General features: G+C 43.6%; 1 protein-coding gene across 8 annotated transcripts in view; it reads right to left on the bottom strand.

Annotated features, from left to right (window-relative positions):
- MBD5 (methyl-CpG binding domain protein 5) overlaps positions 1-27772 on the bottom strand; it is a 120960-nt gene that overhangs the window by 81834 nt on the left and 11354 nt on the right. Inside the window, exons 2-3 of one of the 8 annotated variants that reach the window (XM_053982139.1) lie at positions 8265-8451; positions 7201-7315 (exon numbers count right to left, since the gene is read on the bottom strand). The exons of 6 other annotated variants lie outside the window; for them this stretch is intronic. The gene's annotated coding sequence lies outside the window, so the exon portion shown is untranslated. The remainder of the gene's footprint in view (positions 1-7200; positions 7316-8264; positions 8452-27772) is intronic. One more of the 8 variants, XM_053982137.1, reaches the window with a different exon arrangement.

Raw genomic sequence — 27772 nt, 5'->3', positions numbered from 1 at the left:
CTCAGAGCCCTGGGAATGTTCCCCTGGAGAAGGGAAGGCTCCAGGCAGAGCTCAGAGCCCTGGGAATGTTCCCCTGGAGAAGGGAAGAATCCAAGGAGAGCTCAGAGCCTTGGGAATGTTCCCCTGGAGAAGGGAAGGCTCCAGGCAGAGCTCAGAGCCCTGGGAATGTTCCCCTGGAGAAGGGAAGGCTCCAGGCAGAGCTCAGAGCCCTGGGAATGTTCCCCTGGAGAAGGGAAGGATCCAGGCAGAGCTCAGAGCCCTGGGAATGTTCCCCTGGAGAAGGGAAGGATCCAGGCAGAGCTCAGAGCAATCCCTGGGAATGTTCCCCTGGAGAAGGGAAGGCTCCAGGCAGAGCTCAGAGCCCTGGGAATGTTCCCCTGGAGAAGGGAAGGCTCCAGGCAGAGCTCAGAGCCCTTCCAGGACCTGAAGGGGCTCCAGGAGAGCTGGAGAGGGACTGGGGACAAGGGATGGAGGGACAGGAGCCAGGGAATGGCTCCCAGTGGGAAAGAGGAGATCTGGGCAGGATATTGGGAAGGAATTCCTGGGCTGAGCTCACTTCCAAGAGAATTTAGAGATGGGAAGAATCCCCCATTCATGGAAATTGAGCAGGGAAAAGTAAGCTCAGTGCCACACTAAGAAATTATCATCCCCGGCAAACTAGGTCACAGGAGTGAGTAGTTTACTAAATATAAACTTTCTTTGTAGTCAGGCAACCACTGTCAGAGTAATGAGATTTACTCATATTCCACCCAAGTGCTCTCTGCATTCAGACTCATTAAAAAAACCACCAAGTGACCACTCACACGTCCCTCACCTCGCCGGTGACGCAGCAGCAAACTCAACAATCTCAAAAAAAAAAAAAAAAAAGGATTTTGGCTTTTTATGATTTCTAGGTATAAAAAAAAAAAACCCTTTGCATCTTCACTGCTGTTCACCCAAACATCTCCTGTATCCAAAAATACCCTCCCAAGAGTAATTCCCTTCCCAAGTCACGTGGAGGTGACAGAGCCTTACTCCACTCCCACAAAACCGTGGTGGCACAGGGAGTTTGAGTGACCTCCTCAAATCCCTGCTATGCTGGTGACACAGTTGGAAGGGAAACACAAAACTCCTGTCAGCTCCAACCCTGTGAAGAGCCAGGCTTCTCCCAAAAATGTGAAACCCAGAAAAATGAATGGAAGGGTAAGAACACTCCCTGTTGTTTATTTTTTTTTTGTGTTTGAGGAAGAAAAGAGAATAATATTTTTGCAGCCATGCTAGTATCAGTGTGTTTATAGCAGGATGTTCTTCCTCTGCTGTTTGGATGGTTCCAAAAATATTCCTCTCTGGTTTGTGGCAGTGGCTGTCACCCTGACAGCGTTTGCTGCCTCCAGGGCAGGCTGTGTCTGTAACAAATCTGCACAGGCAACTGATGCCACACTCCCATTTTGCTAAACTTAGAGCTAAAAACTGAAGGGGATGAATTAAACAACTGTGGAAACAAAGCTTTCATTTCTGGATGGTTATTTCCCAGCAGTGCTCGCATTTAAAAGCTGCAAAGATGGTGCAAGTTGGGCTAAAAGTTCTGTTTTTGGTGGGTTTTGAGACAACTGCACACTGACATTTACTATTATAAAATAATTAATGCTCCTGTGCTTTCAAATACTGGGTACCAGGAATGATGACATGGAATCAAAACCTGAAAAGAGGACACTTCTCTGCAGATAAAACACTGACATCTCTTCAGAGACTTCCTTTTAAAAAGGAAAAAAATGGCAGTGTTGAGCCTCAGTTGTTTGAAGAAATATTCCTCTCCTCCAAAATGAAATTAGAAACATTCAGAAGCCCAAAATGTTGTAAATTTATGAAAGTATCAATCTGTGGTTACGCAGCCAAAAGAAAAAAATGCATCTCTTCAGATACATCTCTTGGTTTATTTTCTGGCTTCTTCCAAGGACAGAAAAGGCAATCAAATGCAACAGAAAAATTGTGTTAATTGGCTGATCTTATGACAATTTCCATTCAACAGTATTTTCCTGTTCTTTTCACTGAATTATAATTATTCAGCACAAAATGCAGAGTTTTATACCACGTTTCAAGCAGTTTCTGCCTGGTTTTGGGCACTGCCATGGCTGGGGCTGCCCTGGCTCTGCACTGCTCCCTTCTCTTCTGGATATTTTAATTTATTTAACAGCTATCAATGTTTAAACAATAAATTTTGGTGTCATTGGAAGGGTTTCTATGAAATCACAAATATCTTTTTTATTTTAAAGGAAAGAATCCTGAAAGTAAGCCTAGAAAAGTACTTCTCTGTAATCTGAGAGTAATAATTAACAGGTTTCAGGTTTTTTTTCTGCATTTTAATTTCAATATTCATCTAAGGATTGTGTCTAATTTCCCAGACCAAGAAATGTTTTTTTGGTCTGTATTTTAACACCTGCAGTTTTACAAAGGATTTCTCTTTTGATGGAACTCCTGGAAACAAATTAATTCATAAGTGCCTCCAAATCCCCCAAGATTTAACAGAGGAATACTTCTTTATATATCAGGGCATGTTCAGCATCAAACTGAAATCTAGGAAAAGACTTAATGTAAAATTAAAATGTTTTTAATCCATGTATCCCACTGTTCCAGGCCTACATTCACCCAGACCTATTACTTCACCTGCTTCCCCTTCATCCTAATTTCCTAAGGAGCATCCACTGAATATTTAAGTTTAAAGTATGGGTCACATTTAATATTTTTTTCCTTCTCCATTAACATCAGATTTATAGCACTGCCATAATTACAATGCTTTTAAAACAAGCCCGTACACAAATATCAAATTCTGATTGATTGGAATCAGGAACAAGGAATATAATCTTCCAAAACTTCATTCCTTCCTTTGGCCAAACTTAGATCAGCTGCTCTTTAGCTGATGATTTAAGAGCATCCACAAATGACATCAGGAGCACTTTAGTTACACCAATCTAATTTAATAAAAAATACCTTGAGAGATGATTGTGTTACTAGCAGAAAGGAATTTATCTCCCTTTTCAGCTGCGTGTGCAGCTCATACAGATCAGCCCCTGCAAATCACTCCTGGAAACTTCACAACACCCCTTAAATGTAATAATGGACTTTTTCTTAATAGCAAATTTATTTGAAGCCATGCCTGTATTCCTTCCTTGTGAAATAAAGATAAAATCCTATTCCCTCACAGCTCACTGTGCTGCCTGCTGGAAAAGCAGAGGGTTTAGGCATATTAAAGAAAAAGTCTTAATTTTTTTTATTAAAAAAAGGAAAAACATTATTCTGGGTGGATTTCATGATTTTTTTTCTCAGCAATCTGTGCTTTCCAAAGCTCAGGAAGCCACAAGGATTCCCACCGGCACAAATCCCTGGTTTAGGCACATTCAGTCAAAGCTCTGCCTTTACTCAGCCATTCTTTCTGATATTCCTGCCCTTATCAGTTTTGTCTCCATCATTACACTTTCCATCTTATCTTTACTAAAAAGAAAACCTTCCAGGGAAACTGCCTGCTCCTCTGGGGGCTGGGAGAGGCACCACTATCACCCCAGACATCTCCACAACAGCCACGTGGACAATTAAACCAGCAGCAGATAACAGCAGAATTCCTTCCTGCCTGGCTGAAATGAGGGTTGGAATTTTTTTGGGAGAGAAAATGACCTTGTTAATTTTTCCAGCCATTTCCCTGCAGAGCCACAATTGTCACATCCCTGTTTGTGTCACCAGGAGGAACCACCAGGGCTGTGCTGGCTTCACTCCCTCAGGATCCCCATGGATCAGAGGATTTGTCTGATTTTTGCCTCTCTCCAGTTTGCCTCTTCCCAGCCCTACTGTGGAAAAGCTGCTTGGATCATGCTGGGTCATGGAATTAATGGATAACACAGGCTGCTCTCCAAGAAAAGGAAATTTGGAGTGTCTGCGTTGCCATAAAACCTCTTGGGACAGCAAGGAGGAGTTTGAGCCCAAAGATAAAATTGTGGTTTAAGTTTAAAAGTTTCTTCAAAGTACTTCATGTTTCAAAATCTTTTAGTTTCTATTGGTTATTTGGGATAGGTAGAAGACTGGAAATACACATGTGGGAAAAAGAAAAATGCAAAGGTCCAAGTAAAACAAACAACTCCCCCCAAAACCTGAACCTATTGGAGGAGATTTTGTAGAATCCATCTAAATCATCCCTCCCAATAAAAACACACAAAAATCTCTTTTAGCTGCTCCGTTTCTTTAGCCCACAGAGACACCACCACAGAAAGAGGAGGTGTGGAGAAGAAATAAATGGGCAAGAGGAAGTGGGCAGAACTCTGTCCAACAGTTTGGCTGCTGGAGAAAAAGGCAAATTATCCTTTTCAGGGAGGTGTCACCAGTTTAATTCATCAGTTTAAACCACCAAAGCAATTTTGATCTGCAAGGATTTTATGCCACCAGAGATAATACCAGAAGTTTTCAAGGAAAGAGATCGAAAGCTTAGCCAAGGATAATGATATTGTTCAAAACTTTCAACTATTTGACCCATTTAAAAGTTTAAGTTTGGGTGGTTTTTTTGTCACCCCATAAATATACACACTCCTTTTGCTCTTATAGAATGGTTCTAATCTCAAATTAAATAATCAATTAAATAGTCAACTCCACATGCAGGTCCTTCTCGTGGTAAATAAAGCAACAGCATTTACAGGCATTAAAAGCAAACTAAAAAAGCAGAACACTCCTATAAAAGCTTAATTTCTTCCCATCTTCCTCTCTTCATCTCAACCTCAGCTTAGTTTTTACTCTTATGTTTTTCAACTCACCTAAAACTAAATCCTGAACTACTCCAATCTCTCTGTTCCTACCAAGTCCCACTGAAATCAGTGAAGGAAATTCTTCACTACAAAAGAAATTTCTTCACTATAAATAGAACTCTTTGCCACGGAGAATTAAACAGCAGAACTCTTTACTATGGAAAATCAATCCTTCCCTGGGAGGGTGGGCAGGCCCTGGCACAGCTGTGGCTGTCCCTGGATCCCTGGCAGTGCCCAAGGCCAGGCTGGACAGGGCTTGGAGCACCTGGGACAGTGGGAGGTGTCCATGGAATGGGGTGGGCTTTAAGCTCCCTGCCAGGACCCTGTGGAACACCCAGCCCCAGTGCCTGGAGCTGCTCCAGGTGTCCAACACGCCCAGATCCCCACGGCCCAGCCGGCGCCTCCGGCTCGCTGGAGCTCCGTGGCATCACCACAGCAATCCCAGGGATGCTGAGATCCACAGCCATGCCTCAACAATTTAATGCATTCTTTTGTATATCCAGATGAGATTCTTTTACACTGAGTGGTTAAGCTGAAGGAAAGAACCAGGAAAAAAATGAAAAAGCAAACAAACAAAAAAAAAAGAAAAAAAAAGAAAAAAAGAAGGGCCTTTGTCTCAAAACAGTTTTTTAACTTGCTTTCTTTGGAAGAATCATGTAAAAAGCCACGAGTGTTGTTGAATGCTCTTCCATGACATTTAGTCTTAATCTTCTCTTTCTCCATTTCACTCTTTATTTCCAGCTCTCCAGCCTGAGCATTTCCCCGTTATCTTCCCTTGTTTACAGTGTCAGATCCACGGAGGCTGTTAAACCTTGTCCTGCAATTCCCCTCTCTTCCTCTTTCCATGCCATTATTCCTTAAGAGACCGGACAAAGGCACGTTCAGGTGTCTTTGATAAATAAGGCAAAGCAGCATTTTAGCCCTGAAGTAGGAATCCTAAATCATGTGGCTGGAATCCCTTGGAGTGAGTGTCCATGCAGACATGGCCATAAGTCATAAACCAGTTACATCCTTCCAGGGCATTGCACCGAGCTCCTAAAATGGGATTTTTGTGTCCAGCACTCACCCTGTGATCTATGAGCCTCTGGTACTGAAATTGTGAGAAAAGCCAGGTATTTCCTGAAATCTCTGATTTTGGTAGCCTGTCTACAGCAAATAATGAAAGCAGGAATACACACTAAATAATCAAATATAAAAATACACATTGGATATCAGCAGGACAAAAATCTCATAGCAAAATCCTCTTCACAGAAAGTCCAAAATGGTTTTTGCTGTGTAAAGTTAATATAGAATTATATGGTTTTATAGGAAATCAAGCTAGATAAATGTTTATGTGTTTGCAGATAATCCTGCCATCCAAAACCAGTGTGATGGCAAGAAATCCAATGGTTAGATGGAGGAAAAAAATAATTAGCACAGAGTAAATGTAACTTTATGATCAATCAGAAACTGATCCCAGATTGCTGCATTTTCACATTCACTCCTGTTCCTGCCCTGCACCTCGCCCCTCCCAGCACTCACACCACCAGGAGCTGAGCCTCACACCTGATTTCTTGCTGTACTAATTATAACCTGAATTAACTTTTGCTAACACACCGAGGCCAAAAGGCAGGACAGAGGTGGGGCCCTGTAAATCCTGGAGTGCTCCCAGGCCAGAGCGACCCCCCTGTGCTGACCTAGGGCAGGATTCCTGCCCTACAGCCTCGTGACTCCTTTATTCCACAGAAAATCTCCATTTCCTATGGGTTGGGATCACAAAATACACCAGCTGGAAAGGAGCTCTGGAGGGCTCCAACCCAACCTCTTGCTCCAGGGAGGTCCAACTCGATCAGGATGTTCAGGCCATTATCAATCCAGTCTCACATTCCTACAAAGACACCGATTTTACAACTTCTCCAGAGTTTTTATTTTCCTTGTACCTAACTGGAATCTCCTTTTTCCCAAGCTGTGTCCCATGCCTCTCCCTGTGCACCTCCAGGACATGTCTGTCTCTGCCTTTTCCACACCCTCCAGGAAGAAATGCACTTTTGTGATTGCCCCTCCCTGGATGACAAGCAGCTCTGTACCCTGAGTATCACTAAACCCACACCTCTGCTTCACATTCATCTTTCTGATAGAAAACGGGCCCCATTTACCATGGAAATGAAACATAAACATGCAGAAAGACTGTCCAAGAGGTGAACAGGGAAAGTTTAATAAATCTCCTGAAATCCAATCAACAGCTCCATTTAGACATTTCAACTGCTCCTTCCCCTACTCGCAGCAACTCCACCTTAGCATGCAAACAATTTTCAGCCAAACTGCCAGCTCAGCAGGGGAAGATTTAAATCTGGATTTTCTTGTCCCATAACTTTTCATTTCTTGGTTGTCAAGGCCTGAGATATTCTGAATTTTGCCTACTGTAGGAGCAAGAGATACTGCCAACAAATCTTAATACCTCAGCAAGATTTTCTTTCTTTCTTTTGAAACATAAGGAAATATTTTTCAAAGCAAGTTGAGTCCTTTTAGGCAGCTGAGGTCACAGTGTCAGTTTCTTGTTGAGTCACTGCTTTCTGCTAGGAAAAGGCACAGATTTCATGGATTTCTTAGGAATTCTTTCACTTAGTATAAATAATGCTATAATTTAATCATTTTAATCTTTGGGTTTAATGTGGTTAGGAGGTAGTGGCTTCCTGGGTTAACTTTGTGCTACCCCTTCTCTGCAACACTCATTTATTTTTAAAAGCTTTGATGAGAATGGATAATTTTTGGAGTATTTTCTACAGTTTAACAAGTTTCTAATGTAAGATTCTATCACAAAGATTCACTGAATTACTCCACAAGAATGGCACTGTTCCTTGCTGAATGGGAATTCCCCATGGAAAACAAGGGAGTCTAAAATAGCTCCAAGATGGAAATCTCTGATCTGTCTCCTTGGCTGCTCTCATCTGCCTCCTTCCACATCCCCAGCTCACACTGAACCCACTCCAGGCTCCCTGAATAAGCCACTTCAGGCTCCCTAAATCCTCCCCCAGGCTCCTTTCCCAACCTTTTCCATCAGGTATTTCCTCAGTGTCTCAAGGGCAGTGACTTGCCCAGAGTGGTTGTGGATTCCCCATCCCTGGAAGAGTCCAAGGCCAGGTTGGACAGGGCTTGGAGCAATCTGGGATAGTGGAAGGTGCCAGACACAAAGCCCAACAATATGAGACAGATTTTTATCTGAAAATTATGAAGCCCTATTAATTAATTTTTATGACTTTTCTCCCCCTCACCTCCCTCTTCAAGCTTTGCTCTGCAGCCCTAAATCTATCTCTTCTTTCTGAGCAGAGTTTGGGCTCCTGAAATTTCTTCATCCCCCAAATTAAATCACATTAATCTTCCCCTCTGTATTCCCTCCATTGGTGTGAGTTCTCCTCATCATCCCTTATTTTCTTATTTATGTCAATAAGAATCTTATAAACTAAAACTACAACTCTCTCATTTTAGCCTGGTAATAATTCCTCACATGAGGAACCTCCTGACCTCCTGCACTTTGAGTTCTCCTGTCCAAACTGATTTGATCTTCTGGCTTTCATCTTCTCTCACTGATCCAGCTGTGCCACAGGTGGAAAAGCTGAAATGTGCTCCATCCCTACTCCTGCACAGCCAGCATTTATTTCCTTCCATGGAATTGTGGGCAAGCTTGGATCAAACAGGCACTGGGCTCTCACTAAAACAGAGCAACAAACAGGAGACAATTTTCAATCTAAATTTTACAATTGCATAAGTGTAAAGAGTAAAAAAAAATGTTCAACTCAAGTAAAATATTTGTGTGGCAAAACCATTCCTGTGCAAAGCTTCACTCAAAGCATGATTTGAGATGGAGTCACAATCTTTAACCTCTGTGTATTTGAACTACTAGATTTTAAATTCTGGACTGTGTCCTCAGTTAAACTCCAACAGCCTTTAAGGAAGACAAAAAATTCCCAAAACACAACAGAGAAAAGTCAACACGAAGTTTAGATCCCACAGGGACTATTTTAAACTTAATATTTCCAAGATCCCTCTTTTTTGGGTTTCCTTTGCTGAAGAAGTCACGAACTGCTGCTGCTTTGGGAAAAGAAACTCCCTTTCCATGAGCATTTAAAATCAACATGAGTAGTGAACACTAAGGCAAGGTCTGGTATACACATAAATTAGAATCCACAATGTCTAAAGATAACAAAGAAATTATTTACTACAACTTTTAGGGCAATTATGGGGACTGATAACTGCATTATTTACTTTTTGAGTGATGATATATCTTGGAGTTCTTTAAAATACGTGAATATGCAGATTGTAAATTTGTGCTTGAACTTGCAAATAAGAAAGGAAATTAATGGAAATAAAGACAATATATATTTATTGGTATTATCTGGTATATCAAAAAAACAGGTAAAAAATAACTATAGTGTTGAAAAAATGGCAAAGTGTGTTCAATGTCAAGGCTTTGGGCACAAAGTGAGAGCAGAACATTAAATAAATGAGGTAACAAAGAGGCAACAAAAAAGATTATCTAGCAGGCATATTGAGTTGAGGGTAGAAACCCAAATGAGTTACAAGTCTAGACAAAGTAACTATTTAGAATATTTATAAAACGTCCAAAGACTAAAGGGAGATTCTCCGTAGGCCCCAGGTATCTTAAAAATGGGCTTTTAATAAGAAAGTGCAGCAAAGTGACCAAAGCAGTTCCATAAAACGCTGCAAGAACAGGTGAGGCAGGAAAGGAAACACCAGGAAAAAGGCAAACATTCCCTAAACCCAGAGCACGGAGCAGTCATTCATGTCATTCATCAGCTGCTAAAAAGCTGCTGAAAACTCAGAATTGTTCTTCAGAAGAACTGAGGAGATTCCAAACCATGAGCTCCAGGGACAAACCCCCATGGACAACAACCACACATGAAGAAGAGAGAGTTTCTTTAACGAGAACGTCAAGAAATGACAAAGCGCAACTTCCGCTGCCCTTCCACCACCATTCCAAAGGAGTTACATCCTTGGAGTCACACTCCATGGAAATTCCAGCAGGAGACACCCAAAACGACGCAGCAGAGCCCCAGGAATGGCTCATGGGACAGGAGGAATTTGATCTTGTGGAGATCCTTCCACTGGGGACCCTCTGATGACACAAACGCATCCGGGCGGCCGCGATCCCACCGGAGCTACGGATTCTGTGGTTGGGATCACGTGGAGACGTCGGGGGAGCAGAGCAGGGCTTTCAGGGGAGTTCATGAATTACAGCTCCAACGAGGCTGAGCTCCACAACAGCTCATCCAACTCTGCACAAAGGGAAAACCCATCTGGGAATGGCACCTCCAGCAAGGACACTGGAGAATCTCACTCATCGACCGTTCCCAGTGTCCAGCGTCACAGCTCAGCCTTTTCCTGCACTAAACTGTCTGAGAATTCCTGACCTAGCCAGCTCGAGAGTCTGCAGTTGTTTAGAAAAAGATGAAGATTTTCATTAAAAAATAATCAGGATTAATAATAGTAATATTCAGCAAATATTCCTTGTTTGCTGGTGAGTTTATGGAGGATCTATCAGGAATCTCACATGGCATCATTTACTTGTGGAGGGAATAATAAAGGGAGAGAGAAGGCCAATCTATAGCCAGAGCAGATGCACTTGATCTAAATTGCACTTCACTTAAATGCAACCTCTCACAGCACCAAACATCAGAATATCCTCATTTGTATCAGCACATTGTAACCCAACAGAAAAGATAATGCAATATAGGGAATTACTTCGTGTCTAAAGCTTATTAAATTACAGAACTCAAAAATTAATCTAAAAATGCTTTAGTTGACCAAGAATTCTTGATTTTAGCCAATGAAAAATGTAATGAAATTAACTTAGATTTCTTCTAAGTAAATATTTGAAATCTGGCAATCTATTTGTGATTGGCAAAACCTTATTTCCATTCTGCAGGAATTCTTTTCAAAAGCTACTGAGAAACGGTGTCAGTTTTCAGGATGCTGCCCTGGACGTTCTCTGTTCTGCACCACCACACCTTCAATTCCATGAACACAATATTTAGTTTAACTTCCAAATACAAATGTTTGGAATACAAAAGTTGGCAGTGAAAGGGTTGGGTTTGTTTGCTTTGTGAACTTATATCATTTTTTAAAGTATGGACAAAGCTATCAGAACATACTTAGATACCCAATACCTTTTCATAAAATCCCAGAATTGTTGGGGTTGGAAAAGAGCTTTCAGATCATCCATTGCCACCACTGTCCCATGTCCCCAAAGCCACATCCACGTGGTTTTTAAATCCAGGGATGGGGCTGGACAACCCCTTCCATGAAGGAATTTTCCTCAATATCCAACCTAAACTTTCCCTGGACCAACTCGAGGCCATTCCCTCTTGTTCCTTGGAAGCAGAGACCAACATCCACCTTTTATGAGATTGCTCCAACATTCTCTAACATTGCCACTTGTCAAATGTCACCCTGTGTGAGGAATTAAGGGCACATTGATTTTAGACAGCAAACACTGATTCAGATCTATAAAAATGGGAATGTTCATGCAGATGCATCATGTACCGTTCATTTTGATATTAAACCATAATTCAAATCATTCAGCTCTATGAACCAGAGCAACCTTCATCAAAATCTCAATGTTTATTTTTTTATCTTGGAAAGGATGAGGCTAAAATTATCCCATCACAACACTATGGGTCAAAACTCAACCACTGTCCAGAACTCCCTGCTCCCCAATTAACAGTTTTATAGGAGGAAACGGAAGGACCTCAGTGGTTCTGCCTTGGAGACAGCTGGATGAAGCCCTAGGATTTTAATCACAGATTCTTCTTCTATCACTGAGTGTTTTAATTACTTTTAACAGACAGTTGAGCAGCAGAACTGAGGTGATATCTGTAGGCTAAATCTCTCTTGGCCTGCTGAGTGCTGACTGGGCTGTCTGCCCTGAGCTGGGATGGATCCTCATTCTGCGAAGGTGTATCCCAACAGGTTGGATTAAATCATCAAGGAGTCCTGGAAAATGCCCCATTTTAATTTGCCCAAGCTTGCTGGGGAGAAGCTGGAAGAAAAATTCAAGACAAGAAGGGCCAGTGACTGCACATCATTTTTTTGCACATTATTTTTGCTGCTGTTGACTTCGGGTTGCAGCAGCACCTCCCCAGCAAGGATCCTGGACTCCCTGCTGGACAATGAGGAGGGAAAAGCCCAGCACCCATCACTCAACTTGTGTTCCACAACTATGGACCACATCACAGAAACGGGTGGGGTCTCTACATTTACCATGGGCAAAAATGACAACAAAAACAATCTCAATGCCGCTGGTGTGTGTTTTGTTCCCCTCTCCCTTTAATTTTTGTTTTACCCCATCCTATTGGTTGAGAATTTAAGCAATAGGAAAAATCTGGTTTCAGACTTGAGGTCCATCTCAGACACCTGCAGCAGATGCCTTAAATTGGTATTGGTCCCACAATTGCTGCCTCCATGAAGAACTGATGGGGTTCTTTAAAGGGAACGTTGATTTATACATCTATCCTTTAATTACAGGAAAAAAAAACTTTCTAAATTCTGAGGGCTGTTCCAATTCTACTCAATCTAAACAGGATCCCATTTCAATTTCCCATACTAAATTCCCACGTCCCTTTTAGAGCTGCCCAATTAAAGCTGCATAGAAAGGTGAGTGGCCTCAAAATGGAAGGGAAAAAACCCATTTTTAATGATGCTTTATCATCAGTGATAGATAGAACTACAAAAATAACTGTTTGGGCTACACGCTTAATTGTGTAACACTTTTTACTACATATTTTCACCTGCAATAGTGTGGTTTCTTAAATCAGAAAAAAAAAGGGTTTTCTTTCTCCTTGATTCAACTTGCTGACTATAAACACATAGAATTTCAGGATATTCTTACTTTTTCCTTTTCTTAAATCCACCACTATTCCCAAAAAAATACAATACACAACGAGAATGAGCCATCTTAGCCAAAGTCCTGAGTGCTACGTTAGAGAAGAAGTTCGGGCGCTGGAAATTTTTGAATATGGCATTAAAATCCTTAAATACAACATTAAAATCCTTAAATACAACATTAAAATCCTTAAATTTAGCACTAAAAGTCTTCAAGATGGCACGAAAGGAAGTTTAAATGAGCATTTCTCTCTGTATGCTCTAACAGGGCTGTCTGGGCACTTCTAAGGCTCAAGCATGTTTTTCTTCACGTTGCTTCACAGAGAATTCAGTGAAAGCTCCGTTCTGCATTTAATCCCTGAGCTGCCACCAGCTGCCAGCCCAGCAGCACCCCCACGTCCCTATAAACCATATGGCCCCGAGCGAGGCCCTTTCTGCTCACATCTGCTGCTGCCACACCAAAAGGCCCCCGGGGCTCCCAGGGCTGTGTCACCATGGCCAGGAGCCACCTGGCACGGCCAGGGGCACACAGGGGGGGTGCTGGGCACAGAAATATTCCTGCAGTGCTCAAAGGTCTTCCCAGGATAAGGGACACAGGGCTCTGCTCCAGGTTGGGGTCATGGGGATGCTCCCAAGGCTGGAGCTCCTCTGCTCTGGAGTTTTTGATGTTGCTGCTGGAGGATGAAGTGGGTTCTCTTGTAAGTTCATAGCTAAAGCAGGCTGAGCTCTCCTTGTCACTTCCTGTGTCTGTCAGGCCTGGCAAAGGTGTTGGGAAAATCCTCTCACCTGCAGGTTGGGAATTGCAGGCAGCTGCTCCAGCTGAGAGAGGAGCAGGGCTGCAGGTCAGGGGAGGGGATTGTCACTCTCTGCCCCCATCAGGTGAGACCCCACCTGCAGAGCTGCCTCCAGCCCTGGGCCCAGCACAGGAGGGACCTGGAGCTGCTGGAGAGAGCCCAGAGGAGCCACGGAGCTGCTGCAGGGCTGGAGCCCCTCTGGAGCCAGGCTGGCAGAGCTGGGGATGCTCACCTGGAGAGGGGAAGGCTCCAGGCAGAGCTCAGAGCCTTGGGAATGTTCCCCTGGAGAAGGGAAGGCTCCAGGCAGAGCTCAGAGCCCTGGGAATGTTCCCCTGGAGAAGGGAAGGCTCCAGGCAGAGCTCAGAGCCCCTTGCAGGGCCTGAAGGGGCTCCAGGAGAGCTGGAGAGGGACTGGGGACAAGGGATGGAGGGACAGGAGCCAGGGAATGGCTCCCACTGCCAGAGGGCAGGGATGGGTGGGACATTGGGAATTCCTGGCTGGCAGGGTGGGCAGGCCCTGGCACAAGTTCCTCCATGGCTGCTCCATCCCTGGAAGTGTCCAAGGCCTGGCTGGACTGGGCTTGGAACAGCCTGGGATAGTGGAAGGTATCCCTAGAGGGGGCTGGAATAAGATGATCTCTAAGATCCCTTCCAACCCAAACCATTCCATGATCCTACAAGAATTCTATGACTTAGACACTTTATTCCTTACAAAGTTATGCAGAGCTGGAAGACAAATCTGAACTGTTCATGTCAAACAAGGCACTGCACGTAGCGCTGAGCCTTGTCTTCCTTTCATCTAAAAAAAAAAAAAATCCGCCCCAACAAACCCCAAACAAATCATGTTGGAACTTCTCTAATTACAAAATCAAACATGAAATTTCTCCTGTGACATTTTCAATACTTGCAATGATGAACTCCTGCGATACACACGGAGTATGACAGAAAATCATTCTGCAAGTTCACAAGTGATAAGCTCCCACCCTTTTTGGCACGTCTCAGCTCTGATAGCAGTCAATTTTTTCCTCATTATAAATGGGAAAAGTAAAGATATCATGCAAAGGCCACTTAAAAGCAAAACAAAATAAAGGAATGCAAATTTATATTGGTGTTATACAACTGCCAAGAAAGCTCCGAGCCTGCTGATCTTCTGTTTATTGCTCGCATGTTCTGCTCTTTGCCTCAGCCGTGCGTCTGCAACACTGAAAACTTCAAAAAGTGTCTTTTAAAAGCTGACTTTGAATCCTTGCGAGCGTGAGTCAGACATAATTTACATGGCTGAAATTTCACCGAGCGACTTGGAAATTACACCACCACAAACCCGTGTCAGGAAGGCTCGCTCGCAGCCTCTGCCTGCGCTCAGTTGCTGTAATGCCGAGCCCTCTCCCAACAGGAATAAATTTCACATTATAATATTCAGAGTGACGCAGGGCTGCCATCAGTCACTTTTTCAGGCACAGATGCGGGAGGCTGGGATCAGGTCGGGAGCACAGGGGAAGGAAGTGAGAGCGCTGGGAATCCGGCTGAGCCGCGCGCGCCCCGGACCTTTCACCACGGACCATATGCTCCCCTGGCATCCCAACACGTCCTTAACAACCAGACAACCTTTTCCCACACTCGTTTTGTTGAGCCAGACTGCTCCAAACACACCTCCTTTTTTCAATTAGCCACGCAAACATGGCAGAGTGCTCGCAGACCCCCGGTGCCTGTTAATGACGCGCCGAGGGAAAGGGCTGCGAGCTCAAAAAAACAGCTCCCACTTCTGCCAGATCCCCTCCAACACGTGGGATGCAGCAGTGCTGCGAGGTTTAGACTGGGAATTAGGAAAAATGACTCCACTGAAAGAAGTCCAGCCCTGGCATAGCTGCCCAGGGCACTGGTGGAGTCCCCATCCCTGGAGGGATTTAAAAGCCGTGGGGAGGTGGCACTTGGTGGCTTTGGAAGCGCTGGGAATGGTTGGATCAATGCTCTGAGGGGGCTTTTCCAACCTAAATGATCCTGAATCTGTTCTTCTACCATGGAGGCCAATGCTGGGAAGGAATTTGCAGGGTTATCACTCCCAGTCATTCCTCTGAGACCGCAGCATTTGCTCCTCCTGCCCACTGGGACATCACGAAGCACCACAAAGAAAGGAAAAGCTGTTTGCAAATAATAAAAACCAAAGAGAAAGAACTTCCATCCTTCTCCAAAGGATCCACAACTCCCAAAAAGTCCTGGAGATGTGTCAGGGATCCAGAGCCCTCCAGGTGAGGCACAGATATTGCAGATTCTGATGACAAATTTTGATTTTTTTTTTTTTTTTTTTTGAGAAAAGCTGTTCTCACACTAAGATAAGAATGCACCATAGTTACCTGTCCAGAGAGGAAACACAAATCAGGGATATTTGTAAAGGATGAGCTGACTCTGATGATTTGAAGAAGAGACAGAAAAATATGGCTTTTTTCCTTTTTAAAGCCCAGATATGTTTTATTATCTCCTGCAAGGCAATAATTAGCACAGCTGTCAAACCTGGGCAGACTCAAGTTCTTCACCTGAGCACCATTCACTCTTCTGACAAGCTCAAATTCCACTAAAAAATTACCAATTCTTTGTCCATTGGAAAAGTGAAGGGATATTTGGGCCACTTATTTTTGACAAACCTGTGTTTTGAGACTGTTGACTCCCCATTTTCATCTTTTTAACTGAGTTATACATGTTTATGTCCAATTTACTTTTACTCAAAAACCAAAATTTAAAAGATGTTAAAATAAAAAAATCAGTCTAATTCAGTATCTTGAGCACCAAACAAGTTTTCACTAAAACATTAATTTCTAGAAATGCTAAATAATCCTATTTGAGACTAATTTTTTGATTACCCTGTTGATACCTGATATTATTTAGACAGCACGGTGACAACCATGAAAAACATTCTGCTTTGAAAGTATTTTCCTTAGATTTAGATCCCAGTCATTAAAAACATCTCCTGAATTGTCCTTCCTTACTCCATTTGTAGCACAAAAATGCCAAAGAGCAGCAGAAGTTTCCTTTATTATTTTTTGCTGTTAATTCCTCTCATGAGCATAATGATGGTGCTTAATTATTGCCTAAATTCTTAATTCCCCCTGCCCTTTATCAGACCAATCCCTGTTTGTACTTTTAGCTCTGACCAGGTAATTTCACATGGTGAATTTAACATTTCATCCATGATTTAAAAATATGATGAACCCACAAACCAGCACAGGTATAATCCTGCTACCTCCTGAATCCATTTCAAAATTCCCACTAAATTCATCTATAAATTCCTATTTATGACTCAGACTTGACAAATGGCAACAGGACACGCCTACTACAGAAGGTTCTAAAATCTCTTTTATTTGACTATAATTTAGGGCAGAAGTAACATAATCTTATTTTCAGAGACCACAGCAGGAACAGTTTTCTAATCCCAACTCTGACACTGACTTGAGCAAGTTATTTAATCTCTCTCTCAGCTGCCACTTGGCAAATGACATATTTTTTCTTTGCCTCTTAAGTACTATGAGGATGCAGCAATAGAGACAGCCTTGAAATCATTCAAAGAAAAAAACCAAAAAAAGCCCCAAAGTACCACAAAAGATAAAAACCAAATCAGGTGCTCTGAAGGTATCATAAAATAATTACAGCAAAGAATAACAACCTAAGGATATTCAGAAGTGAAGCTTCCCTTCCTACTCACAGATTTTCCCAAACAGTATAAAAATCGAGATGTTTGTCTTAATGTTCACATTGCCTGAAGGAAAAAAAAAGAAAAATCAAACCCAAAAAAACAACCTTACAATTTTTTTTCCTGCTGCTGCTTTGCCATTCGGGGAGGTTTGAGGCAGAAGCACTGATTCTGTTTGTATTCCTGGAACTCCAGGCTGCTCTGGCACTCCTTTGAAAGGTTATCTTTAAAACCAAAAGAGTTCAAAATTGATCTTTTCAAGCTAAAATGTACTCCTGCATGGACGGGGCTGATGTTGCACTGTTTAAAAAGAGAGAATGAGCAAGTGCTGGTGTTGAAATTCTGTTCACAGAGCTCTGCCCACTTGTCTCCTTCCCTCCTCCCATTTTTTACCTTCCCATGGCCAAGGCAGCCCTGGCACCACCACAGAACTCAGCCAAGATTATTTTTGTCATGTAAAGTATCATTTACATAATGCCTAATTAAGCACGTGACTCCAGCAAAGAATCCACATTCCCCCTCTCCAATATTCCACAGAAAGGCTCTCCCCAGCACCTCCAGATCATTTATGAAAACTTACAGTCGATTTATTCCGTGTGACACTGGTAAACAAATTAATGTGGGATTTAATTGCTTTGTCTCCTCAGCTCAGGCTTGCTTTTAGCGATATTTATCTGGAATTATTATCTCCAAAGAAAATAGATTGCAATTGAGCTTATAAAACTGATGGTGGTTTGAAGTTGACAACTGTCACCATTATTAATCTGAATTTCACTTCAGGGGAGAAGAATGCTTGATCAAGTATTTCTGCAAGGAAGGCTGGTTTTCTGCTGTCTCATGTTTCCTGCAGTATTGTACTCACATGCAGGGTTTTTTTTTTTTCCCAGAGTTATTTATTTATTTATTGCATTTGTGTAAACCACTCTGTTTCTTTCTCCCAAAGCAGACCAGAAATCTATCTTTAAGCAACCTTTTTTCCCCCCTAGTGAAACATAAAATAATCAAATCTCTGCAATACCTGATCCATAACCAGCAGCAAGACACAAACAAAACAACTGAAGTAAAAAAAAAAATTTCCTTAATCATGATTATACAATTCATACTACCTCAGCAGTATTAGCAGAGACCATTAAAAAACCCTAAATACAAATATTAGTGTATAAAATAGCAATAACCCATCTGGCTTGCATTAGCTAAAGCAAAGTTTGGATGGTGGAGAGCTGAAAAATGATGACAACACGAGCTATGCATTCCTGAAAGACCTATACATTTCCCAAATTCCTATCTGATTACAACATATCTCACAGCTCCAGGAATCCCATACACAAAAACCTCTCTTCAGGTATAAACCACCACTCTGACACTGCCTCTGTGAAGCAGCTTCAGTAGGATAAAAATAAATAAATTTGCATATTTAAAACTGAAGATACAAATAAGGAACGAATGTCCCAGCCAGGACAGAATTAGCTTTTAAATTCTGATTTTCACCTGAAGGTCTTTTCCCTTCCTATTTTGAGATTTACAGCGATAAAATGCATTAAAATCTAGATGTGAAAGTTTATTTTCTTTAAGGAAAAGAACCCATGCAGGCTGGAGGATGGGAAAGGAAGTAGGCAAAAAGAAAGATGTTTGGATATTTGCCAGGGTGAATATGAATGACTTCAGTAAACCTTGGTTATTTTGGACTAGAAATGTTTTCTCTTTTTAGGACATAATGACCATAGCCTGGAATGACTGTGGATTAGACACGTGGGCATGAGAAATTGCTTGGGAATGGCACTGGGGAGGAGGCCAGGCAGGGATGTGAGGATCCTGGCCACAGAGAAGAGCCCAGCTCAGGCTTTCAGCCACTCACCTATGCTCAGGTAATGGCACCACCGACGTGCTGTAATTCAATATTTGATGAACATAGGCATCCACGCTCATTTTCCAGTTCCTAAAGCCAGGGAAGTGCTGCTTCCCAGGAGCACTCACAGCAACAAACCCCTCGTGTGTCACCAAAACAGCCAAAGAGCCTTTTCCTCTGGTCAAACACTGCATCCCCCTGTCCTGTCCCTGCTCTGGGGTGGCTGGGGAAGAAAAGAGGAAGGAGGAAATCCCTTTCTCAGGTGTGGCTGGCTGAGCCAAGGCTGCAATTCTGAGGGATGGACAGACAGACATGACCCAGATTCCCTGTCCCCAGCCCGGCAGAGGCAGCGCAGAGCGAGCGGCTCCAGCGTGTCCCAGCCTGTCCCTCTGCAGCTTTGGGGCTTTTTGTAGCTCAGCCTGCTCCAGGAGCACTGAAGGAACCCCAGTGACTGCTGGAAGCCAGCAGAGGTGAATTTCTGGCCATTTCCAGACCAGCACTCCTTGCAGAGCCACTTGAGCACTGAGATGAAGAGATGTCTCCCAAAGGCTCATGACAGAGCTCCTCTCTGCCCATTTCCTTTGGAGACCTGGCTCTGCTCTCCATGAAAAAGCAAAACTGACTGGCAGCTTTTTCATTTTCTTCTTCTCTCCCATTCCCAACAATGATCCCACACCTAAGTGCAATTTCCCACTGAAGGATTGTGTCCTTAAAAATGCCAAAATGCTGAAGCCCTTTCCTTAAAATATTAAAGTGCCTGGGCCAGAAAAGGCAAGGGGAGGGAAAGATAAGGAAGGATGAAACACTCTCTTCTCCCTTTAAAATTTGGGAAGTTTATATGGGGAAAAATGCAAACTTCACTGTTCCTGAAGACATCATTGAGACAAAGCTCTCCCAGTTCACCTGTTCTGTCATCTTAATGCTGATGTGAAAAACCCCAAAATGAGTCCCTGTTTCCATCAGAGACATCACTGCAGAGCCAAGAACAACCTGCTCAGGTTCTTGGAGATTCTGCATCTCCACCTTGAGTTAGCTGCTCTAACTCAAGTCTGTATCCAGTGGCACTTTTCCAGCTTCCAAAGGGACTACAACATGATCCCAACCACCCCCTTTTAATTTCCTTAATTAATAGTATGGTGATGGTTTCCAATCAGACACACCAGGTATTAAAAAGCAGCCGCCACACCTTGAGTTTCAGAAAAGGTTCTGGCACAAAGCTTCTCTGGGTTTACAAACTCAGCTTCCAGCTACACCTGCAGTGTCCCTTTCCTTTCCAAATTGTTGGGGGGTTGTGAGAAATTTGTATTTCTGTGTTACAGAGCACTGAACACACAACTGGTGACTGAAAAGTCTTGGTAGGATCCAAATGGATCTTGGTAGGAATTATTAATTTGTGACTGGAGGTGTTGACAGGGCAGGCTCTGCACCAACCTCAAAAAAATCTGTGTCATTTTTGCACCTGGGCTTTGCTGGCAAAGGGAGGGAGGAGGAGGCTGCATGCCAGCCCTGTGACACCTGCACAGGTAAGGGCAGGATCCTGGGCAGCACCCAGGAGGTAAAAAGTCATGGAACTGGGTTGGAAGGGTCATTAAAGCCCATCCTGATCCACCCCCTGCCATGGGCAGGGACACCTCCCACTGTCCCAGGCTGCTCCAACCTGGCCTTGGACACTGCCAGGAATCCAGGGGCAGCCACAGCTGCTCTGGGCACCCTGTGCCAGGGCCTGCCCACCCTGCCAGCCAGGAATTCCCAATCTCCCACCCATCCCTGCCCTCTGGCAGTGGGAGCCATTCCCTGGCTCCTGTCCCTCCATCCCTTGTCCCCAGTCCCTCTCCAGCTCTCCTGGAGCCCCTTCAGGCCCTGCAAGGAGCTCTGAGCTCTGCCTGGAGCCTTCCCTTCTCCAGGGGAACATTCCCAGGGCTCTGAGCTCTGCCTGGATCCTTCCCTTCTCCAGGGGAACATTCCCAGGGCTCTGAGCTCTGCCTGGAGCCTTCTCCTCTCCAGGTGAGCACCCCCAGCTCTGCCAGGCTGGCTCCAGAGGGGCTCCAGCCCTGCAGCAGCTCCGTGGCTCCTCTGGGCTCTCTCCAGCAGCTCCAGGTCCCTCCTGTGCTGGGCCCAGGGCTGGAGGCAGCTCTGCAGGTGGGGTCTCACCTGATGGGGGCAGAGAGTGACAATCCCCTCCCCTGACCTGCAGCCCTGCTCCTCTCTCAGCTGGAGCAGCTGCCTGCAATTCCCAACCTGCAGGTGAGAGGATTTTCCCAACACCTTTGCCAGGCCTGGCAGACACAGGAAGTGACAAGGAGAGCTCAGCCTGCTTTAGCTATGAACTTACAAGAGAACCCACTTCATCCTCCAGCAGCAACATCAAAAACTTGTAACAGGTACAGAACTTCAGACACAAACAGTCCTGCAGAGCTTCTTAAAGGGAAAAACACAAATCTGTATCCTGGGCAATAGATGCCACTGCAGGCTGGACGATTTCCATCCTGCTTCTCTGTGGTTTCTAATTCAAGTTCTAAACTAAAGTCAGATTTTTGTTCTCTTCTGTACTTTCTCAGAACAGGCAACAGCAACTTTCTACCACTTACAATCCCCACACAACTATTTTGCTGTATCTGAACAGAGCTACCCTTGGCAGGAATGTTTTAATCTGTGGGTGGACACCCAGCCATCATTCTGCACACACATCCTGGTTTCAGAGAACTTTTCCCTTCGGTTTCTTTTGCAGTGAAAAGCTCTGGGTTTTAGAAGGAAGAAAAAAAAAAACAAACCAAATCGAGACAAGCTACTTAAATGGCAGCAAAACTTCCTGTACTGGGGAGAAAAAGGCAGAGATGAATAATCTGTCTGTAAATAATCCACACATAAAATAGCAAACGTGATACTATCACTCATTCCTTGACTGGGACAAGTGGGAAATTCTTTCCAGCTCCATCCCAGAAGTCCAGGAGATTTTTTGGGTGGCCTAAGGTCTGTTTTCCTGGATACACACTTCCACAGCACCTCCTTCCAGGTCCAGAGCAGCCTTTAATTAGCTGCTCATCAACTGCTAAACCCACGTGCATCACGTGAGGCTTCATTCTGCACTTGCTGCTGAACAGAGCAGGCTCTAAAGGAGGGCAGTTCACAAAAAGCACAAATTATTTATGAGTATGGATCCTGTGACTTCGGCAGAACACAACTGTATGGTGAAATATTCCTAAATGATACTCTGAAATACTCCAGAGAGAATTCAGACACATCCACTGCCCCTTCTCCCCAGTGTCCAAATCAGCTGTAAAAAGATCACCAGTTTTTAGCAGCACGTTTTTGTTTTCTCTGGAGGAAGGGAAAAGATCAGTATTATTTCTCCAAAATCCCCTTCACAGATGAACCCAAACTTAAATAGCAAAGTGGCGCATTGCTGCCTGCCAAGGTTTAATGCAACATTTTACACCCAGTTTTGAACAACTTCTGAGAAAAACCCCCATACCAGTGCCATTTATCCCAAACTGATGGATTCATCCCTGTATCCCTGCACTCTGTATTTCATAGGTTATGAAGAGCCAGCAGACAGCATGCCAGGAGCAGGGAGCCTGCACACCAAAACACAGCCACAGTTTGCTGCAGGAACAACTTCTGAGGATTGGGAGCTTCCTTGCGAGCCAGTGCTTCCCTTCCCAGCCAGAGCCAGCTCAAATTGCTGCAGCAGCCACTGCACTCGAGTTCCTACACCCAGCTTAGCCCCAGTAAGCCTGAACTTCCAGCCAGAAGTGCAGCTTGCAGCAGTTTGGTTGGCAGCTGATGGATTTTGCTAATTCATGTAAATGGTGCTAACCTGATCCATGGCTCACAGTTGGATTCCCATTTGGAATATGTCAGGAGTTTCACTCCCACAGATGTCTCACCCCAGACCTGGTATCATCAAAAGGTGAAGTAGAATCATGTACAACAAACAGGTGGTTTGGATTAATGATTTCTGCACAAATGGGGGCTTTGTGTGTGTAACTTGATATGTTAGAGTACTACAATGGCCAGGATGTTCCAGCTTTTCTCTCTGCTCAGTATTCCCTGAACCTTCTAATGCTAAAACCTAGCACTGCTCAAAGGAGCATTTTCACCACTTTGCACCATCTACAACAATCATCATAATGTGCCCAAGAACTAATAAGGGTAAAGACAAGTCTATGGCTTTGGGAGAAACATCAAAAAGATGCATTTTTTACTGAAATCACAGCTAGAGGCTGATCAAACCACTCAACACCACCAGAAATGTTTCTAGAAACTGAGGAGCCTCTTCTGCAGGGAAATGACGAGTGGCTACTCCTCCTCTTCCCATCTCTACTACGAGGAGCTGGAAAGGTTCCTCCTTGATTTCTAAATATAGACCTGGTGATCAGACTCTGCGTGATGGGCTTGTGAGCAGGACAGGATGACTTCAGACTGCAACAGCACAACACAGGGCAAGTCCCAGCACTCCTCAGAGCCCTCCCTAAGGTCACCACCCATGGGGACACAGCCCAAGAACCCGAGTCATCGAGCCTGAAACACAACCAGAAGAGAAACAGCCAGAGCTGCTGTGAACTTGATTATGATGGGGGAAAATAGGAGAAGGGAATTCCAGTTTATAAACCATAACATAACATTACACTTCTGAGGAAACAAGCTGGATGTCCAAAGTATTTGTAAAACCAGTAGTAAAACTATGTTCCTGATCTTTAACAACAAAAACGAACTCCCAACAGAGCAAATAACAAATATCTACTTATCAGTGGGGTTCAGGAAGTTTGCATTTATTAAAACCCCCTAGAAAACAAACCCCCAAAATGCCCAACCCCCAAACTTGATGTACAGGTCTAGCAAGTATGACAGCATATTTCTGTGAGCTCCCAGCTCCTGTAACCCTACCACGCCGTAACTCAATAGTGCCAGGGACTCCTTGGTGTCCCAGGAGCCTCTGGCTTGGGGACACGTCCGGTGTCCCATCAAAGCAGGATGACCCTGCAGCCACTTGTGCTCCTCACCAGCTCTGGGGAGCTTCTGCTGGCAAAGCCCAGTCCCAGTCCAGCATCCTGCTAAACTTTTGTTCCTGTCTCTGGGGTTCAGTGGAATTCCTGAGCAGTCGTTTCCTATCCCTTTGTAATCCCCCATAAACAGCTCAATCATTAACAGCATTAACAACCTGTGTACCACACAACAAACCCTTTATGGCCTCCTCTGTGTCTGCCCTGCTGCTCGGGGCTTTTCACCTTTTCTGCTTCTCTCCGTGTCTTAGGGCACTCCAATTCTTCTTTCACTTGGGGGTGGGGAAGAACTGGAGTATTTTTCAGTTAGGAGATAAAAAGAAAAAAAAAAAAACACGAAAAAAAAAACCCCACCAAAAAAAAACCACCTCAAAGAAAAGAAGCCCCAGTCCTTTTGTTGTGCTCAGACTGATATTTTGTAAATTCGGTCTGCTCTCCCAAATTCTTTCTGTCCTTAGAATCCAGAATGGTTAGAGATAAATGTTTCTTCACAAGATGCTCCCAGCCCCCTACCAAATATTAGATATCACTTACTTAAAAATAGAAACTAAGGTCTAAATTGGTAAATTATATCATTGATCCAGGCCCCTTTATCTGTGCTAGGCGAGCTGTAGAATGTGTGAATTTAGTGGAAGTCTCAGTGCATAAAAAGTGACTGTTCTGCACCCTTAGTAGAACGTGTCCAAGGGTACAATTTTACATCAGTTTTTCTTTTCACTATTTTAACTATGAACTTATCAGTGAAGAAGAAACCAGAGTGTTATCCCATGTACTTTTGGTTGGTTTCATGCTCTGTTTTCCATTTATTTCTTAACGCAATGTCATTTTAAGTTTTGGAAGATGAATCAGGGAACTGCACCCATCTCACCTGCACCTTATTGAAGGGTCTCAGGGTTTCTAACACCAGCATATGAAAAATAAATTTACTCATAGGTTACATCCTCGCCACCACACTGGGTTTGCTCCTTCTAGATCTTCACACAAAGCAAAAGCACGACCCTAAATCACCTGGACCTACCCCATCCCATCAGAAAAGTGTCCATGTCCAGCAGCATCTTCGGATTAATTTCAAAAATCTTAACAATTACAAGTCCATGATTAACCCAGGGAAGCCCATCCTCTCCAAAGGCAGCTTTCCCTCAAGATGCAATTGTTCTGCTCATCGTTTCTCAGCCACCTGCTCAATAAGCTGCATATTGAATGTGAGATGTCTAATGAGCGTCTCCATGACTGCAGAAATGACAACTTCCCAAAACAGAAGGTCTGATTCCCAAACTGCTGCAGTCTGGATAACGTTCACCTGCTGTCAGGCTGCTGGAATATTTCTCATTGCCCTGCCTAGACACAGGACAAGTGCAAATCTCCCAGTGAAGTCCCATGTAGGACTATATAAAAATTTCTCTTGGATCTTATCTCTCTGATTTCCCCTCCCTACCACAGTCGGTATCAAGCAGCAGCCAGGCCAATGCCCTAAAACAAGAAGCAATTTTCTGTGAGAATGACACAGGAGTGAAGGGCTGTGCTCCTGATGCCTGCCAGTCTCCCACAAGTCCCAACTGGCAGGGACACGACTGCTCCGAGAGCCTCCACGGCTCACCTGGCTCCACCTCCCACCCACACCCCGCTGGCTCCGGCGCGTTCCAGAGGCACTGCCAGCTCCAGGCATGGCAGCACAGCCCCGGGATCCTGCTGGGAATGCTGCTGTGCCTTGGGCACACACCCACCTGAGGGGGCTCACTGAGCTCACCCCCAAACACCCAACTCACCTGGCACAAAGAACGGAGCTGACAGAGCATGGCACGCACCCTGGGGCCGACCAACCCCAAAATAATCCCACTAATCCTGCCCGGCTCCTTAGGACAGGGGCCAGCTCCCAACAAAACTTTCATGGGTGTCCATGGAGAGCAAGGTGGGGTGGAAACCCTTCCCTGTGGATGGATGTCCACGGAGAACAGGATGGGGTGGAAACTCTTCCCCATGGAGAGCAGGGTGGGGTGGAAACCCTTCCCCCTGTGGATGGATGTCCATGGAGAGCAGGGTGGGCTGCAAACCCTCCCTCCCCCAAAACCCAACCCGTGTGTTAAATGTTAAATTACTTCAATTTATCTGTTGTGTTGCTATCATTGTTCCTTAATGACACATTCATTCTAAAAAAAATAACAATTCTATTAAGATGTCTATTTCAACACACTGAAATTCACTTTTTAACCTGCGTGCTCCAACTTCTCTCACACTGCAGAGTAAAACGAGATCTGAAGCAAACCCAGCTCTGAATCAGGTTAAATATCTCAATTTCCTTCTTGCTGGAAGTTCAGTGTCCCCTTCCCACCCTGTCCTCCTTAACCTGCTGCTGCCTGGAGATAATCTCTGCCAGGCTTCCCAGTTGCTGACACAGGAACCTCTGTGAGCACACTGAACTACTTCCTTTTCTCCTTGAAAAGATTTAATAACCTACAACTTTCTTCCCTGCCCTACTTGGAGTCTATCGTTTGCCTCCCTCTCGTATCGAATCTGCTAAAATAAAATTTTATAGAGTGTCAATTCAACAAAGGCAAAACTATAAAGTCTGTTCTGACAGCTTCCTTTCTCCAAAAAATTTAATCAAAAAAGGAAAAAAAAAAAAATCCTTTGCCCTTGAGAAGATGAATTGAATAGCCTTAGGTATTCTATAGCTGTATTTATGAAAAGCTTTTGGACACTAAAAGTCTCTCCAGAAATGGGGAAAGTGTTTTGCTCAGGTCATAAAACTCCTTTTTTCATTGCACAGAGAAAAATATGCTGCACTCCAGTATGAAACATCAGCTGACCTCTGGGAGAGGCAGCAGCCCCATCCAGCCCAGAGGGAAGTGGTGCCTATGGGATAACAACCCCAAAACCCCAAAAAGCACACAGAAAAAATAACTGCCCCCCTAAACCTGAATAGATTGCTCCCCAGAAACACACAGTGCTCTGCCCACACATTAATTAAAACTTTTTGTACCCAAACCATGTTATTAATATTTGGTATTATTTATGGCAGCACCAAATTATAGGAAATAATACTAAAAAAAATGAAAGTATGTATCACTTTTCTACATAAAAATATAAAATAAAGTAAAAATCATGTAAAAGTAATGCAAAGCTCCCTGGCTATGAATGAAAACAAAAGCAGCACTTTTAAACACTGAATAACTCAATGTATTTCCAATTTAATATTTTATACTGGAATGTTGCAGGAATTTTTTATTTTCCTCACTTTTATCCAAAACATTTTATTTTGATTTTAAATTTTTGTGGTTTAGAGTAGTGAGAAAAACTTGTAACGAGCAAGATTCATGCAGAACAGGTAATTTCACTTGGTTCAAGTCCCTCCCAGCCTGTCTGATGTCAAAAACTCAATTGACTTGTGTGTTACTATATAAAAACCTAAATAAAACCCCAAATCCTCTCAAATCTGGTTTAAAAATTATAACAAATATTAACATATTTTTCATCAGACAGTGAATCATGGGGAAAATGCATAAGGAACTCATTGCTGGTTTGCACAGAATTTCATTTCAGCTGATTGAACAAATCCCTTTTTCTTGCTTGTGACAGAACTACAGGAGAATATTTATTTAAAATACACAGCTGTGGTAATTTAGAGAAAAAAACCAGTATTTTGGGACAGGTTTGGGTTTTGGATTTTTTTTTCAGGTAGAACAGGAAAAAAAAAAAAAAGTTAATTTTTAGTAAGCTCCAGCTAACCAGAAGCTAATAGTATCAGTACTTTGAGTTTAAGTTATCCAATAGAAATTAAATTCAGAAATCAAGTTTCTGCACTGATAA

This window comes from Vidua macroura, chromosome 7 (assembly GCF_024509145.1).
Source record: "Vidua macroura isolate BioBank_ID:100142 chromosome 7, ASM2450914v1, whole genome shotgun sequence".
NCBI classification, from domain to species: domain Eukaryota; kingdom Metazoa; phylum Chordata; class Aves; order Passeriformes; family Viduidae; genus Vidua; species Vidua macroura.
This window is presented reverse-complemented; position numbering and strand designations above follow the sequence as displayed.